This window comes from Canis lupus, chromosome 31, assembly GCF_003254725.2.
Source record: "Canis lupus dingo isolate Sandy chromosome 31, ASM325472v2, whole genome shotgun sequence".
Lineage (NCBI taxonomy): Eukaryota > Metazoa > Chordata > Mammalia > Carnivora > Canidae > Canis > Canis lupus.
Window position 1 is genome coordinate 4,109,948 of NC_064273.1, and position 19,021 is coordinate 4,128,968.

General features: G+C 34.8%; 1 long non-coding RNA gene across 1 annotated transcript; it reads right to left on the minus strand.

Annotated features, from left to right (window-relative positions):
- Positions 1-4,167: 4,167 nt before the first annotated feature.
- LOC125754155 (uncharacterized) lies at positions 4,168-16,392 on the minus strand. The gene is made up of 4 exons (XR_007407670.1): positions 16,145-16,392; positions 15,101-15,228; positions 7,083-7,135; positions 4,168-4,641 (listed from the first exon to the last, which is right to left on the minus strand). It is a non-coding gene; the product is annotated as an uncharacterized LOC125754155 (long non-coding RNA).
- Positions 16,393-19,021: the final 2,629 nt, after the last annotated feature.

Consider the following 19,021-nt stretch of genomic DNA (forward strand, 5'->3'; position numbering starts at 1 on the left):
AGCCTCAGAGCTGGCTCAAAAGCCACAAGGGGACTTCGAAGGGTTGAGCACACACACAAAAGGTGCAACTTGCCCTTAGGTTACCTTACAGTCACAACAAAGTCTATTAAAAGTCCATTAATACGCAATAGGTAAACAAATACAATTATAACAGAATGACTCACGGGTAGGTGCATGCGCAGAAGCCAAACCTTCATGTAACCACCAGCTGTCAATCAAAAATGTCAATGAAAGCCAACATTAAATGCACACAAAATAGGTATAAAAGGATGCAGCTAGAGCTTCTCAGGGCAGTTGCCACTGCTGCACCGGTAGCGGCCCACTTTCATTCTTGAAAGTCTACTACACTTACCTACTCCATAAACTCTCTCCCCATCCTGGTCTCAAGCCTCTAGTTCTTTGGTGCATCTGGGACAAGAACCAAGCCACCAGGTAACAGGACTTCTACTTTTTGCTTTTCCTCACAAGGACAGGTGGTCAGTGCTTTTTGTCAAAAAAGCTTCCCTTTTGCTAATCTCCTGCTGTCTGCTGAGATGCCTCAAACACCATACTGTGCCATCCTAGAAACTCTCACTGATAACTATTTTCCTTTCTTTGCTCTATGGTGCTTTCTGTTACTGCCCAGCTGCCATGCTCAGTCGGCTAGCTGGGAATTCCTCTGAACAGAAAATAACCTCCTCAAGACCCATCTATCATCAGCACCTAAACTGCATACATTTTGGAATGTTGGCTGAAGGACTAGTCTCATTACCTTAGAGGATATTGTTCTATTTTAAAATATAGAGTTTTGAAAATGTAACCATTTTCCATAGACCTGGCTTAATTGACTCAATCAGAGAGCATTGGATTATGGCCCAATTAATTCTGGGAAAGATAACATGCACTTAAATAATCACTTATTTCCAGGTTTGTTTGCTTTTTCCTAAGCACAAATCTAGGAATACACTTTGAGCACTGTGTGTACTCAAGAATCTGTAAAATTATTTTTAAACTTTGTAGTCACTAATTAACATGGATTACCACTAATGTGGAATTTGACTATTGAACCAACTAGGTTGCCCTTTTCTCCAAGATCAGCTGTGAGTCTGATTTATTCTTTAAAAAGCCCACTCATGGGCAGCCCATGTGGCTCAGCAGTTTAGCACCACCTTCGTATCAAGTCTCACATCAGGCTCCCTGCATGGTGCCTGCTTCTCCCTCTGCCTGTGTCTCTGCCTCTCTCTCTCTCTCTCTCTCTCTCTCTCATGAATAAATAAATAAAATCTTAAAAAAGAAAAGCCCACTCACTGTTAGTATTTCCACTCTTCATGTAGTGACACTCCAGTATTAATGTAATTGTTCGGCTCTGTAAATTCTACTGATCACTATGTTCAAACAATATGTTTAATAATACTTCTCTTGGAAAATACTTCCTCAATCCATGTGGTTTTAGTGAGAGTTATCCAAAATATTAACTGCCACTAGTTACCATCTCCCCTTGGTCCCCAGGATGGACACATGATGCAAGGGGGCAAAGAAATATATATTTTTTTAGATTATGTTGATGTGAGTACTGACTTGCTGTCAGAATTATCTCCACTCTTATTCCTTTTCATAGCTTAAGCTAATTTAGTTTTGGTTTCTATCATTTACAATGAAAACATTTTGACCCGATCTAAAATCTAGCACTTATCGTTTCAATATCCTCACCCTTTCGATGTCAATAATCTGTTTCCACTATATCCCCTCTATGTTCTCATTTAGTTTGCTACACTGTTTTCATTGACAGTTTGTTAGCCTCCTTGAAAAATTAGTAAGTCATGTAGGTGTGAGACATTCTAGTATCATGTCACATTTATAGGTACTTAAAGGCATAAGACATAAAATTGGGTACATTAGATAAAATTTTAATGACTTCATGACAATAAAATTACTAGACATTTGTTGAGTATGTGAAATTACTGTGACTACCTTCTAAACTTTGGCAGTACTTGGTTTTAAAGATATATTTTTCTTTTCAAAGTTCCAATATCCCATTTTACATTGGCTTTGTATGTGATCAGTACTGTTACTCATAGAAAATTTATAACATTGTGTCAGATTTGCATATTCAACTCATCCATCCGGAATTGTATTTTATATGTCTGTTTTAATTGATGTGACTACAAACATATGTGTACAGTTACTGAAGAAGTGATAACAAATAAGGCATAACCTGTTTCATATAAATGTTTTCAAAATTCCTTGCTGGCTGCCAATCTATGGCCTTCCCCAGTTCCTTGCCTCATAGGACTCTTTATGGGGTACCTCACAATATGAAAGTTGGGATCATTAGAACAAGCAAGTAAAAATAGCTAGTGAATATAATAACTTATATTCTTAGGATAATGTTTTCCAATAACCTCAGTTCTTGGATATTTATGGTTTAATGCTAAAATTATCTACTGAAATGTCAAAAATAGTTAACATAAGTATATGAGTAATGAAACATACAGACTTCATTAGAATTATTTCAATTATTTCCTTGAGATATATCTGCTATTTAATACTGTGTCTTGTTATTTTTTTAAGATTTATTTATTTATTTATTTTGAGAGAGAAAGATAGAGAAAGAGTAGGAGGAGAAGCAAGGAGAGAAGTAGAGAAAAAATCCTCAAGAGGACTCCCCACTGAGCCCACAGCCCGGAGCTTAAAGCCCAAGGTGGGTTTGATCCCTGGAGCCTGAGATCATGACTTGAGCCAAAACCAAGAGATAGCTACTTGACCCACTGAGCTACCCACGCAACCCTGTGTCCCATTATTTTTGTTTGACTCTTATGTTAGTTCACAGCTTTCTCTGGAGATTCCTGGGTGAAATCTGAAACCAGCCCGGTACTTGGAGTTGCAGGCAGAGACTGAAGAAAGAGTCCGGCAACCCCAGATTAGTAGTAGCAAGTTTACTAAGCAAGGGAGTTTACTTCTAAGGCTTGTGTGGCCACATGACAAATAGATTTCCATATCTGCCTGCCAGAATCCTAAACTTTTATATAGAGGCCTTAACGTGGTTCAGTCACATCCCCAGTCCAGATAGCCTTGGAGTAGGTCGTGGAAGTGGAGAAGGCAAGCAGAACACACATTCTAAGGACGATGGACAGGGGGTGGCTGGAAGTCTCCAACTGCCGTGGTCCAGCTGGCACATCAACTGGCAGTCACAGCTTCTTGATGACCACCTCTAAACAAACTAAAAATATATCTCCCATTTCATTTGCTTGTTACTCTATACCAATTAATATTTTTCTTAGAATTGCAAAGAAAAAAAACCCTAAAATGTAAAACATATTGAATCAAACTTGTCATAGGAAATACCAACCTAACAATTTTTCTGCTTATTACATAAATTAATTCTTAGATGTCTGTGAAATATTATTTTCTGCGAATACACTAGGAGGAAACAGGGAAGTTTCTGAGTAGGATGACTTACAAACTATTTTGTTTACTATTGTAGTTCTTGGAATCTTACTAAAACCAGTGTGGAAATTATGGAGAACTGGTTTAGCCCAAATACATCTATGATCTGAAATCAATACAGAACCACAGGATATATGGGATTTATCATCTCTCACTTGCCATGGTCAGGTCTCCACAATGTTTTAGCTGGGCCCACCATTCTAGATTTGACAAGATGGAAGTGCAGGTGTTGGCTGGGTGTGTCCTTAACTAGAGGCTTGACTAGAGAAACATCAGCCTCCAAGCTCCCTCTGGTTGTTGGCAGAATTTATTTCTTTGTAGCTATACAATCAACATTCCTGTTTTCTTAGTAGTGGTTAGCAGGGATCCCTGGGTGGCTTAGTGGTTTATTACCTACCTTCAGCCTAGGGCATGAGCCTGGAGTCCTGGGATTGAGTGCCACAACAGGATCCCTGCATGGAGCCTGCTTCTCCCTCTGCCTGTGTCTCTGCCTCTCTCTCTCTCTCTCTCTTTGTGTGTCTCTCATGAATAAATAAAAATATTTTTTAAAAAAAGAATAGTGAAAAGGAAAAATAAATGAATAAATAAATAAATAAATAAATAAATAAATAGTGGTTATCAGGATACTATTCTAAGGTTTTAGAGATCATACTCAGGTCCTTGCCACATGGCCCCCTCCATAACCCCTCTCACTCTGTAAATATCTTCCCTCAGTAAGTGTCTGATTAGATCAAGCCTACCCAGGATAATCTCCTCTTTGATTGAGGATCTTAATTTTATCTGTAAAATCCTTTCAATTCCACCCACATTCAAAGGGGGAATAATATATATTGTGTATACCAAGGAATATGAATCTTGTGACTCATGAAAATTCTGCTTATAACAATGGTTTTGTTGATAGAATATAAGTGGCTAAGGGAATCCGACAGGAAAGCTGAACAAAATTCAAATACCCTTTTCTCCCACTATAAAGAATGCTATGTAACAGTTTTGGAACACTGAAATATGTTAAACATTTTAATTATATTTCTCTTCAGTCTTGTGAGATGCAGTCGGTTAGCTTGAGTTTCAAGATATACAGATATCGGAAAGTCTTAATCCATGCCTCATAAACCCTTTACTTAAAATATGACATCATAATGTGTTTGATCACTGAAATAGAGATTTCCCATCACAGGACTGAAAATGCTTCTCTTCTTTGTTCTGATCTTCTTTCTGAAAAGAAACATATATTTAGCTATGATAATAATAGTAATAATAATAATATGAAATATTGTGCAGTTTCATATTCCTTGCCATAGAAAATTCTACCTTAGTACTCTTTATACATGAAGTTTTCAATAAACTCTAGTGAGGTATTTATGTTTTATCCTTTCATCCAGTTATTATTTATGAAGTGTCCAGAGCAAGAGAGACTTCTAAAAAGTTCAATGATTTACTAATAAAGGGATGATTATTCTTCCCCTTTTAGTGCACACTATCTTTCTTCTCTTCCCATTGATGTCTATTGCAAACTCTAGATAATTGATTCATATGCCTATTTCTGATACATATGTGATTTTAAGACAAATAAAATCATAATACATTATTTAATATTTCTTAATCTTTTAAATTAACAATATAGTCAATTATTAAAAACACATTATGTTCTAGGCACTATTCTAGCCATTGGGAATATAGCAGTGAACACACAGGAAAGGCTCCAAACAGCATAAATATTACTTTACACTGAGATGAGAAGAAAGGAAACAACAAAACAAACATCTAAGAAAAATAATCACCTAGAGGAGCAGGGACAATTCAAATTATGTAATTAATTGCTTTAGTTTTATTAGATACAATTAGGAAAGTTTAGTCTCTTATTTAAATCTCCTTACAAAATCTGGATAGTTTAAATAATTAAAACGTTGGCCTTTTTTAAGCTAGAAAGAAATTAAACATGAAATACTCGTCCAATGCTATTGATTTAATCATATTTGAAAAATTTTCTATATTAGTTTATCTAAGTTTCCTATGCCTGTCTGTATATTTTGATAGTTTATATTTGTTAGGGAATAAATTTCCGAAAATTGAGTTTTTTTAATTTGTCAGCTGTAATAGGCACCTTCTGAAAATGGCTCCCAATGATCCTTGCCCCTGGTCCTCATGTTCTTCTATAACCACCTTCTCTAGAGTGTGATCACACAAGTGAAATTTTAAAAAGACTACATCTTCAGTCTTGTTCCCCCCTCTTTTTTTCTGGCTGTTTTTGCTTGCTCATTCTAATGACACAAACTTTCATGTTGTGAACTGCCCAAGAGAGACTCCCATGTGGTGAGGACCTGAGAAGGGCCACTGACTGACCACAAGCAAGAAACTTAAGATCCTCATTCCAACCTGAGAGGTATCTTAACAAGTATCATACATGGATGTAAATCTTCCTCAGTTGAGCCTTCAGATAATTGCAACCCTACTTGAAGCTTTCATGGCAGGTTTGTAAAAGACCCTGAGCTGGAATAACAGCAAAATCACACCTGGATTCCTAAGACACTGAAATTGTAAGATAACAAATGTTGTTTTAAGTCACTGGTTCTGGGTTAATTTGTTACACAGTAATAAATAACCATCCCTATAAAATTGTATTTAGAAGTCTTCTATTGTTTTAATCTCTGCTGATTGCTTGTTTTCGTGTCCTCTCTAGTTACTAATCTGTATATTTTGTCTTTCTGCTTTTCCCTTGAACATACTTCAGAGGTGTTTTGATTCTTTACTTTTTCTTTCCTTTTTAGCATCTTGGAAGAACCAGAGTTTAGATTTATGTGTCTTGTGTTATTTATGTTATCACTTATTGATGTACTGTATCTTTTACAAGTTTAAGGCAAAAAAAATGTTTATTTCTTGGAAATTTTAAGATTTATTTATGACAAAGTTCACAGCTTACTTTTGTGTCTATCCCATGAACATAAAAATGAAAGGTACATCCTTTAAGGGAAAGTTCTAAATATATTAAACTAAACTGAGTTTCTTTAATGAAATTATTCTATAACCTTTCTATCTGCTAGATATTTCTTTTTATTGGAGAAATAAATTACACTCCCTGCCATAATTTTATTTTTACCAAATTTTCCTTGTTTTTTTGTTTTGTTTTGTTTTTGTTTTTAAAGGTTTATTTATTCATGAGAGAGAGAGGATGAGAGAGAGAGAGAGAGAGAAGCAGGCTCCATGCAGGGAGCTGATGCAGGACTTGATCCCAGGACTCCAGGATCACACCCTGGGCCAAAGGCAGGCGGTAAACAGCTGAGCCACCCAGGGATCCTTTGTTTTTTTGTTTTTGTTTTCGTTTTTGTTTTTATTTTTGGTTTTTGTTTTGTTTTGTTTTTAATGGAGAGTGAGCATAAGGGGGCAGAGGGAGACAGAGAGAGAAAATCTTTAAGCAGACTTCATGCCCAATACAGAGCCCACTTGGGGCTCAATCTCACAACCATGAGATCATGACCTGAGCCAAAATCAAGAGTTGTCAATGGACTGAGCCACTCAGGCATCTGTCTTTACATTTTTAATAAATTTACCTTTATGTAATTAGTTGCTTCCAAGATTAATGCAGTTAGTATATTTACCTTTTATTATTACCTAATGCCATTCTTTTTCCTAATTGTAATGTTAATCATAAATTTTACCTTTTCCAATATATATTTTTCCAGTTCTTGATTTCTGTATTAGTTTGCTCGGGCTGCCAAAACAAAATACCATCAACTGAGTGACTTAAAAAACAAACAATCTATTTCTCACAGTTCTGAAGTCGGAGAAGATCAAGATCTAGGTGCTGGCTGATATGGTTCCTGATGAGAGGCTTCTCTCCTAATCAAATTCTCATTATCTCTTAAAGTTTCCCATATCCAAGTACCATCACACTGACAGGCCAGGGATTTCAGAGTATGAATGGGGGCTAGGCTCACAACCATTCCCAAACTTTTTTTTTTCATAACATTGTTTTAAACATATTTCTAATAAGAAGCCAAAATAAAGTTCTTAATTCAATTTGTCTGTTTTGTATCAGAAGTTAGTCCATTCACTCTTTAAAGGAAGAGAATATGATGTAATAGTTGAATATCATATTTTTCAGAGGCTAATAAGGTCTATAATAAAAAGACTGGAACAACCAGAAACTGCAAGTGGCAGGAATCTTGTAAAAGATTTCATACCACGTGGTCACACAATGCAATGGGATTAGTTTTACTTTCTAGTTCCCCATGTTGACATTCATTTTCTTTACTGCTTTTCTTGACCCTTGGAGTAGTATATATCTCTACTAAATATCTGTACTTTGGGAAATTATTAAACTTTCAAATTCTGCTTTAATACCATCTCTTCAATGAAAGTTATATTTTCAAAAAATATGTATGTATGTATGTATGTTAGAGACAGAGAGGGAGAGACAGAGCATGGGGTGAGGGGAGGAGGCTAAGAGAGAGGGGGAAAGAATCCAAGTAGACTCCATACTGAGTACAGAGCCCATCTCTGGGCTCTATCTCATGAGCCTAAGATCATGATCTGAGCCAAAACCAAGAGCTGGCCATTCAACTGACTGCACTACCCAGATGCCCCTGAAAGTTGTATTTTAAGCAATAAAAAATGATTTCAAGTGTGTTTTTATTATTATTGCTAATTACAATTTATAATTAATGTCAATTTTAGTGCACTATAACTAAATGATATATTCTGTTTCATTTCTACTTTAAAAACCATGGGGCGGGATCCCTGGGTGGCTCAGCGGTTGAGCATCTGCCTCTGTCCCAGGGCATGATCCTGGAGACCTGGAATCGAGTCCCACATCGGGCTTCCTCCATGGAGCCTACTTCTTCTTCTGCCTGTCTCTGCCTCTCTCTCTCTCATGAATAAATAAATAAAATCTTAAAAAAAAAAAATTAAAAACCATGGGGCTTGTTGGCAAATTGAACTCCAATAAATAAATAAATAAATAAATAAATAAATAAATAAATACCATGGGGCTGTCATTATAGACTTACAAAATTGTCAATATATTCTCAAAACTATTTATTATGCAAAATTTCAAACTTAAAGATTCATTGAAAGAATAACATAATTATGTAATATTTAATAATTATTAACATTTGCCATGTATGCATTATTTACATCTATAGTTCTAAATGTAAATATACTTAGACATACAAAGATAAATGGTATAGCAATCATGTATGCATCACTATTTATTTGGAACTTAATTGAAAACTGCTCAAAAAATCATAAAACTTCACCACCAAGTATGCATTTTATTTTTAAAAATATCCTCCCTTCTCATTATCCAATCTAAATCTACTTAAAAGTTATTCTTAAAATTATTTAACTTGTAATTCACACTTAAACGTACCACACCTGTCGAAGGTGAGGTAGATGCCTTACTAGGTTTCTTAATTTGAAAGCTCACTTAAAAGAAGTGAAGTGATGTGTTTTTAATAAGTTTTGCCCTTTATGTTTTTTTCTTCTCCTCTTCCCCCTTCTCCTCTTCTGCCTCCACCTCCCCTTTCTCCTCCTCCTTTTTCCATTCCTCCTCCTTCTTCCATTCCTCTTCCTCCTCCATCTCCTCTTCTTCTTCTTCTTCTTCCTCCTTCATTTTATGCACTTCTTCTTTCTTTATAGTTCAAAAATGAACTAGTCTATTGCTTTCCTTTTTTTTTTTTTTTTTTTTTTTTCCTTAAATCATCAGGCCTTCTTTGTCCCTTTCAAATCTTCCCCTCTGAGTAAAAAACAGTTCATCCATAAGACTTAAACGTTTTGGTCATTTATACTTCCCATGACCATTCCCCTAAACTGTATTGTAGCTAGTGCTCTGATCCAGTAGGCCTTGGAACTGTCCTTAATATGTCTCCTCTCAAAATAGTCTTTTCCTTCAGGGAATGACATTAGTTGATGGTTTTAATGTTACATATAACCACAATAGCCTTTCTAAACTGAATTATCCTTTGCTGTGATTCAGATCTGGAACCAAATTTGTTTTCAGATAATAGTTTCATTATCTGTTACTTATGCTGTTGGCTTGGGATATTGGTGAATTTTAGAACTATCCTAATTTTGAAGCTATAGAGAGTATTTTAAAATTTAATAACTACTTGTTCCTAATAGGAACCCCTCCATCGTGACTATATTTAAATTCGGGAGGCCAAAGAGGAAAATTTTAGATTGCTAAGAGTTGTAAAATAAAGGAAGTAGCAGTATAAAAGTCAAACTTTCACATACTTAGTAACATCAATGAATAGAAAATGCAGAAGTAATTATGGTTAATAACTTTGATAAATCTTAACAAAAATTTTTAACGTTATCTGCTTATCATGGGTATATGTATATATATATACTTAAGAAAACTTCAGAGAAACAAATAAAATGATAGTCTTTGGAAAACTAGGATTTCAACATATGAAAATACATTGTTTCATAATTCTCTTTATCTCATTTATCTTAGTTATGGCTTACCTGTTACCTTAATTTTTATTCAATTTCCCAGATGACTATAGTGATCCATTTCATTCTACAGACTACTGTTGATTTCATTGCACTTCTAGCACTTTGCTAGCAAGTTTACATTTCAGAGATTTTTCCTGGCATGAAGTTGTGGGTTCTCAGTTATTTGCATAGAATCTTTCAGAAATTGTTTAACCTCTTGTTATGATCCTGAGACCCCTCTTGAATTTTCAGAACTGCTATATTCACATTTTTTTTAATTTTTGTGTATTTCTAATGAAATTTAAATGTGAATTGAGGTGAAAAGAGACCTGTGTATGCACAGACTATCATGATGAACTGAAACACTCTTATTTCAAGGTTTTTTCAATATTACTTCCTTTATCAACTTTCTACAGATATGATCCAAAGTATATATATTTTTGATGTACAACTGAACTTTTTATTGATCTGTATTTGTGCTTTTCTTATAGTATTATAACCACAGTTTTCATGACATGACTATTTTTCCTTTTTCAAAAACTGAGAGATCATGTCCTTTCTTTTTTTTAAAGATTTTATTTATTTATTCATGAGAATACACAGGAGAGAGAGAGAGAGAGAGAGAGAGGCAAAGACACAGGCAGAGACACAGGCAGAAGGAGAAGCAGGCTCCATGCAGGGAGCCCGACATGGGACTCTATCCCGGGTCTCCAGGATCAGGCCCTGGGCTGAAGGCGGGCTAAACCGCTGAGCCACCTGGGCTGCCCAAGAGATCATGTCTTATTTTTGGATCCTTACAACATAGTTTGGTTTAAAATTATAAATTGAAATAATGTATATTAATCTTGTGTTCACTGTCCTGAATAGTTTATCATTTTATACAGAAAAAAAAAATAGTAAATATTCACACGTGATGCACCTTAATTCTGGAATATTATATGATTATATTGGTAAATATAAAAGTGCATTGATTGGCATATGTCTATATCACATTAAGTAATACCACAAAATACCAGAAATCTCTTGTCCCTAATAAGCTTTGAACTTATTCACTGTATGATAATCATTTATACTGTCTGAGCCTTAGTTTCCTTGTACATAATATGAGACTGATGCTGTCCTTATTTCCCGTATTTATATGCATTACTCATTAACAATGGAATAGAAACTATGCTTGGTTATTTAACACTGATGAGATAATTAAGGAAGACCCTATTACTAAACTCAAGAGCAAAAATATGAGAATCAAATGATATATAGTATGTTCAACTAAACAGTACATTTAATTATTATTACATGCATATTGTGGAGGCCGAGAAAAATTAAGGCCATCCCACCTAAAGTTTAGCATTAGCACAAGTACAGCCATCTTAGGCCCCTGTGAATAAGAGCTGAACTTTAAAGGGAAAAACTGCAGAATGTCCTCAATGTCGTCGGCAGTTAATCCCATATCAGAAAGACAACAGCCCACGCCCATGGTAGAAAATCCCCTAGACCAGCCTAATTATTCCATCCTTTCTGGAAATCCCCTAGACCAGCCTATAAAAAACCCAGCTGTAACCCACTTCGGGGTCCAAGTCCCTGCTCCCCTGTGTTGGGTATACTTGGACCCAAGCTCGAGCTTGTAAATAAACCCTCGTGTGCTTGCATCGGTGTCGGCTCCTTGGTGGTTTCTGGGATTCGCAATCTTGGGCACAACACATATCTTTGTAAAATAGTTAAAATATGAACACAAACTAAGCTATACCCTCTAAGAGTAGTCTGATAAAATTGGAGCCAACAGAACCTGATACTTATAGTATGTATTGGGTTATTTTTGGAGTTTAGATATAAAATTAAATTATAATGAAAACAGTGTCTTCTTAACAAGAAAGTACCAATGTACTATACATTGTATATAATTTGACTTACTGAGTTCAGATGCAAGAGAAATACTAAAAGGGTGGAATGATTCTCCACGACAGGGTTTGGCAAACTAAGGCCTATGCATGAAATTTATCCTGCTGCCTGCCTGTTTTTGTAGGGTCTGCAAGTTAACAAAGGTTTTTTTGTTTTGTTTTGTTTTGTTTTTTACAGTTTTAAATATTTGGAAAATATTTTTTAAAAGAATAGTCTTTTAGCATACTTGAAAATTATATGAAATTCAAGTTTTGTGTTATGAGCTCAAATATGTGCTCCCCAAACTGTCTCATTGAAGCTTCAGTATCCAAGTACCTCAGAATGTTGACTGTTTTTGGATACAGCCTTTAGAGGTGTGATTAAATTAAAATGGGGCCATTAGGGTAGGCCCTAATCCAATCTGACTGGTGGATAATAATAATAGGAAATAAAAGGAAATTTGGATGCACAAAGAGGCACCAAGGATGTGGGCATGCCCAGGAAAGACCATGTGAGGGCATAGGAGGATGATGTCTATCTGCAAGCCAAGGAGAGAGACCTCAGAAGAGACAAAAGTGTTAATAAGAAAACCACAGGTTCAAAAGTCATCCTTTAGGCTGAGTCCCAAACTGGGGCTTAATTCCTAATTTAATTGCAACCTCAATCTTCCCCAAGAAATATATTCTTAATCAGTAGGTCAGAAACTTTCCGGTAGATGCCAAGGAGTCGGCCACATGTGTCCTCTCCATCCCCCAAAGAATGATGGAGTAATTTGCATAAGACTGCTTTTCCATCTAAGGACTTGCCTGAAATAATCTCCCCTCAGGGAGTCTGCTTTTCCTTCTGCCTATGTCTCTGCCTCTCTCTCTCTCTCTTTCTGTCTCTTATGAATAAATGAATAAAATCTAAAGAAAAAAAAAAAGGAAAAGAAACTGATTCTTACTTCCATGGTAAACTGTAAAATTCTGCAAGGTAAGGGATAAAGATCCAAGAGATAATGTTCATGCTGCCTTATCTGGAATCATTAAGCCATGTACTGAGAATTGTTGTTATAGAAACTCAGGTGAATCCAAAATAAATATTTTAATGAAAAGTTCTGAATAAGAGGACAAGTTAGCTAAGGTTCTACCTTAATCTTTAAGTAATGGTAAATATAGTAAAGAGTTAATAACAGAGGCAGCAATAGTACAAGTGTTGCTATCAAGTGGTTCTTACTTTCTTGAAAGTTGGAAGAAGTGTGAAAAAACAATGTGAGAAAATGCCAATCCAACTTTTCTTTTGAAATTTGGGAAAATACAATTCTCAAGGGACACAGTAGATGTAAAAAGTTACAAATGCTTAAGCCTTCCAAGGAGAGAAGACTGTCCAAGCCCCAAGGGAGGGAGGTACATGATGAAGAGGAGCTTCCTTGCCAAAAACTGTTGGATTGGGTTTCTGCAGCTTTATTTAGTACAAAAACAAATTGTAGGCAGTAACCTAGGTCTCCCAGCAACACAAACACACAAGAGGATGTGAGGTTCCATTCCATGAACTCACACAATTAAGTGCTCTAAACAGTTGTGTTCTTATTCAGTATGGAAGATACAAAGGAAATAAATGAACAGGTACAGTACCACTGTATTCTGTCGTCTATAAATGGATGCCCCTACTATGTGCCTAGTGCTCTCACTGAATCTGAGATAGAAATATGAAACAGGTAATAGATTTATGGAGGGGAAAGAACTCACTTTAACCGATAAACTTGCTAATGCAATAATTTCCTTAAAAATAAAGATCATAAAATTTTTGTTCAATAAAAGTACAAAGTATAAAATTATTTAATATATTTTCAGGAATTATAGGAATTACAAACTCTACCCTATATATACCTTTTATGGGCACTCTAGTCCTAATACTTGATAACTATCAAGAATTTAACTGTTAAAGAATTGCATAGTGATACATAAAATTTAGAGGAAAGTTACCAAATCGTTGATTCGCCCTATGTCAGACACTCCAGGAGAGGAGAGGAAGTGCCATATGTACCCTATTTAGACTTTTTCCATGTAGAAGAATTATAATTTGAAAGGCATCCTATATGCAATTTTATTTTTCATAAAGGTCCTCTGCATAGATCTGTAAGCTAGAGGCTGGAATGTGTGAGATATATACATGATACAAAATGTAAAGTGGGGATTTAAATAATGATTTTTTTTTTAATGGGGAAATGGTGGTCATAATTAACTTCTTACTTCCAATATCATAAATTCAGGGAACTTTAACACTTCTACCTATTTAAACTAAATTATGTTTTAAAACTGAAGTCAAACAGAAGAAGGTGCTGAAAAAAATCTTTTTAAATAAGTAAAACTGAAGTCATTTCCTTCAGATTTCATCCTTTGCCATTAAACAAATTAAATATATTCGCAGAAAAGTTTCTTAGGAATTTGTGGTTCTAATGAGTCCTAGATGCCAAAGTTCTATGCTTTTGCTGTCCTGGTTGGAACAAGGTTGACAATGATTGAAAGTCACCGTGGTCTACCATGTTCTTGTTTTAATTATGATAAATTAGTCTTTGGTGGTTTTTTTGTTTTTTGTTTTTGTTTTTTTTTTTTTCAAATCATAATATTTCCACTACTTCTGACTCAGGATATTTTTAGTATTCATACAGAAATATTGTGTCAAATTCACCTAAGGCAAAACCTATCCTCATATCCTTACAGTAATTTCTTCAAATAGGTTTATAGTCAGATGAAAGAACTCTGATCCATCTTCACTGCTATTGCATTCCCTAATGTAACAGAATTTACCAGATCATCTTTTTAGGTACTAAAACCAATAGCAATTAGTAAAACACAGGTGCTGTTTAATTTACCTGCTCCTTATTTCAAACTGTTTTTCAGTTAATTTCATTTCTCTATTTAATTATCTGCCATTATTTAGGCATTTTAAATCATTTTGACTCTTGTTAATTTGTTAATTCAGATAATAATGACCAAGCTTTTAATGATAACCCTAACAAGACCTCCACTGAAAAACATGAAATCTCATCTGGTATGTATTGCAGGTAATTATAAGAAAGAAGATATAATAAGGAAGTGTGGAGGCCGAGAAAATTAAGGCCATTCCACTTTAAGTTCAGCATTAGAGCAAGTCCAGCCATCCGAGGCCCCTGTGAATAAGAGCTGAAATTTACATTACTTCAGTTACAGGAAAAAAACAGCTTCCAGCTTAACGCCCTAGAAAGCCCCATATTAGAATGAGAACAGAGCTCAATGCCCTTGAAAGCCCCATATCGTAATGTAAACAGAACTTGAGAAATTCCTCCACCCTTTCTAGAGGTCCCCAGACCAGCCCATAAAACTAAGCTGGAACCCACCTCGGGGTCCTAGTCCCTGCTCCGTTGTGTCGGGTGTACTTGGACCCAAGCCCAAGCTCGAGCTTGTAAATAAACCCTCGTGTGTTTGCATCGGTGTCGGCTCCTTGGTGGTTTCTCGGATATGTAATCTTGGGCACAACAGAAGGCAGGTAAAATAAAAGAAAAAAAAAAATGGAACAAAGGTAAGAAGGAAGCAGGAAAGAAGAGAAAAAAAATTAAGAAAAGTTGTTTAATAACAGAGAAAAGCTAGCAAATTTCACATAAGTAGAGTTCATTTGTATTAAGATTCAGGAAGAATAAAGAATGTTAAATGGGTAGATACAAGTGGTGCTATGTAGATTAACTCTTCAAAAATATTCAGGGAAATACATTCATGTTTACTTAAATAACACCTAGAGATATATATTCATTTCAGATAGCTATTCCAAGATTTTAAATGTATGTGACTCTTGAATGGCTTAAAATACTATTTACTCATTATAACACTCACAGCCTTATTTTCTAATTTGTTACCAATATGTTATGTATCTTATGTTTCAAAGTCAGTCTTTCTCTCTCACTCTGTCCCTTCTTTCCTTCCTTCCTTTTTCATTCCATTTTTCCATCTTTCTCATTCTATCTCTATCTTTTCCTTCCTTCTTTCTTTTTTTTTAAAGTCCATTTCTCTTTTATTCTTCTTAGCATAAGATCACAGGAGTCAAGTGGGACCTATAGAAATTGCTTAGGGAACACTAACAGTAAGAAGATATTTACTAATACACTTCTTTGAAGTGCCCCTTATAATTATGAATTCAGATTTAATTGTTTATATTACAAACATAAGGAAGACATTACAAAATTTCCAAACTTCAAAAAAAAATATATGAGTATTTCCCTGAGCATTAAAAAAATAATGTTATGGCTATAAAATATAAACAGTTCTAGATTTTGATCTTGATACAGAGAATTCTGAATCATTCCTTGAGCAAGGATGAAAGATGTTGTTGTTATATTATTTTACCATCCAGGTGTATACCTAAGGGAAATTGGTAGGTTATTACTCACTGCTCAGCTCCATTCATCCAACTGTCTGGCAGAAGAGAGTCAAGCTTTGCCCAGGACATTTTGTAGCCAACCTGCCTTTGCAGGTCTACACAGTGAAATAGACATTTTTCTTCCTTTTCCTCTGGCACTGTATTTCATGAAAAATTCATTTCTTCCATTTCCCATCTCTAAGTAACTCTTTATAAAAAAACATAGACAAAAGGAAATGACCTTGGGTCCATTTGAATGACTAGTCCTGAACTGTTGGCTTGCTGTTTTCTGCTTTCACTGTGAGTGTCACACTGACACTTGCATACAAATAGATCTGCTCTCTTCTGCGGTGGTCACTCATACCAATTAGGTCCTCGAGACAGACCCCAGTCAGCTCCCTATTACTGAAGTAGGTTGGGTTCAAAGTTCTTCAGAAGACTACAGTACAAAAGTCTCAGTTTTTCAACCTTGCTAAATAGAAGCATTGGGATGAGTAAAATGATGTTGTTCTTAAAAATAGAAGGAAATGCAAAAAAATCAGGAAATATTTAGCAAGGAAATTATCATCATGATGCATTACTCTGTATCTAACAATGACTATAATTAAGAGTTCAGGAATGGCTAACTATGCAATGATTCAACACATGGATGGGGAATAAAAGCAGTCCATAAAATCAAATAGAAAAAAAATCAAATAGATACAAGATAATATTAAATATAATAATGTAAATTCCCAACAATTTATATATTTTCCTTAGCATTCCTGGGTCATTTCCAGAAAATACAGGTGTCAGTTATTTCCAAAGGATAAATCTGTATCTCAGAAAAAATGAATGATTTCTATTAGTCAAAAATTATTAAGATAGAATGTCAGAGTCATAAATATTCAAGGAAACTGTTTAATCTTCATAAGGTTACAGTCATGCATCTGGAGAAAGAGTAAGAAATAGAGATAAATAATAGTTCTTAAAATCCAGAGATATAGGGAAAGTCCCTTTATTCTATATTCCATAGCCCTCTCATAGTAGGATTTGAGAACTAAAATATCCTATTTAGTTGCATGTCAGAATTACCAGGGAGATATATGTTACCTGAGCACACTGTGATTTGTTCAGCATTATCCAAACATTTACCATACATTTGGACCACATTTCTCTAGTTATTTTCCGTGATACTGTTTCCACCATGCTGCGTATATGACTTCCTTACACTGTAGCACTGGATTATGATCCTGACAATTTAGCTCCACCCTTCTCCAGGCCAACAGCCTTCTTCCTGTTCCCTTTATAGTCACCTTTAGGGTTCAATGGCTCCGCCCTTTGTTCTAACTCCTGACATTTTTAGAATCCTAATTTTTTAATGAATAATCCTAATTAAGATAATCAAAAACAAAACAGAACCAAAAACAAACAAACAAACAAACAAACAAACAAAAAAACAGAACCATAGAGTAACGGAATTGTGAAATGTTAGAAGAAAATTTTATATTCAAAAGCAAGTTCAGAAGCTATAAAGAGTAATTAAAGTATAATAACATGACCCATACTTTCTACAGAAGCATTTCTACATATATTTTCATCAAATAGTTATATGAAATAAATATATTTTATATACATGAAACCAAAACATTATAGAGGTGAACATATCCAAGGTCCCAGAATTGTGACTTGAATTTTTATTAATATGCCCATAGCCTATGCTATTCACATGAAGAATGATGGAAAGGCAGAAAACTGTTTTTATTAACTGTTAATACAGGTAGAAACTCTGTTGTTATGAATGACTGGCTGATAACTAAGTGAAAGCAGCATATATGAATTATTCTTTGTAAGATTTCAAGGATGAAAAAAGAGGATGATGGCATAGGGTAGTAAAATTCAATGATACTTTGTTTGTACATGGAGATAAAAGGCCAGAGTAAAGGGGAAACAGGAGAGAGGAAAACATAAAAGATTGAGAAAGCAAGACAGGAACAAAACCGGAGAGAGAAAAATAGAGCAAAGTGAAGGAAGAATATTCTTTTAACCTGGTGCTCTGATGGACTTTAGTTTTTAAGACTTATGAGAAGTTCAGAAAGAGAGGAAGTGGAAGCCAGCCAGATGAACAAGCCACCGAGGAATTTGACAATAGAGATATGTTAATGATGATCTTTTTCTACTTGAAACAAATGTAGTCACTGCTTTGTAAGGACTGGGAGGGAATGTGGGACCCTGAGAAATGGAACAAAATTTTGAAACTTAAAACATAGGTTATGAGACATTCTGTAGACAAAAAAAAAAAAAAAAATATATATATATATATATATATATATATACACACATATATATAGATATAAATTTGTTTGTAAACACATATTACAAACTTAATCCTTATCATCTGTTTAACCCATCCCCCCAGCTGCCTCACCTCTACTAACCATCAGTTTGTTATCTGCACATTGATAACTGTTCAGGAATTATATTCTTATTATATTGAATTGAATTACATTATACTATGTTTTATTACATTATATTTTATTATGGTTTTGACTACATACAATAAAATTTGAAATGCCCTATTTTTATTTATCCAAGTCTCCATTGTGACATATAATTTTCCCTAGGAATGAAAACCAAGTATTTTTTTTTTTTTTTTTTAAGATTTAATTATTTGAGAGAGGGGGAGAAAAGGAGACTCCTGGCCTAGCACAAAGGTGGACATATAGTTTGATCCCACAACCCCGAGATCATGATCTGAGCTGAAATCAAGAGTCATGCTTAATCAACTGAGCCATACATGCACCCCCCAAAATAAATCTTTTAGTGGAGTCTTAAAATGTTTACATGACTTCACTGTAGCATTTTTTTTTTTTGTGGGTCAAATTCACTTCTCACTGTGTTATTTTCAAAGGTCTAATCTTGTTTTATG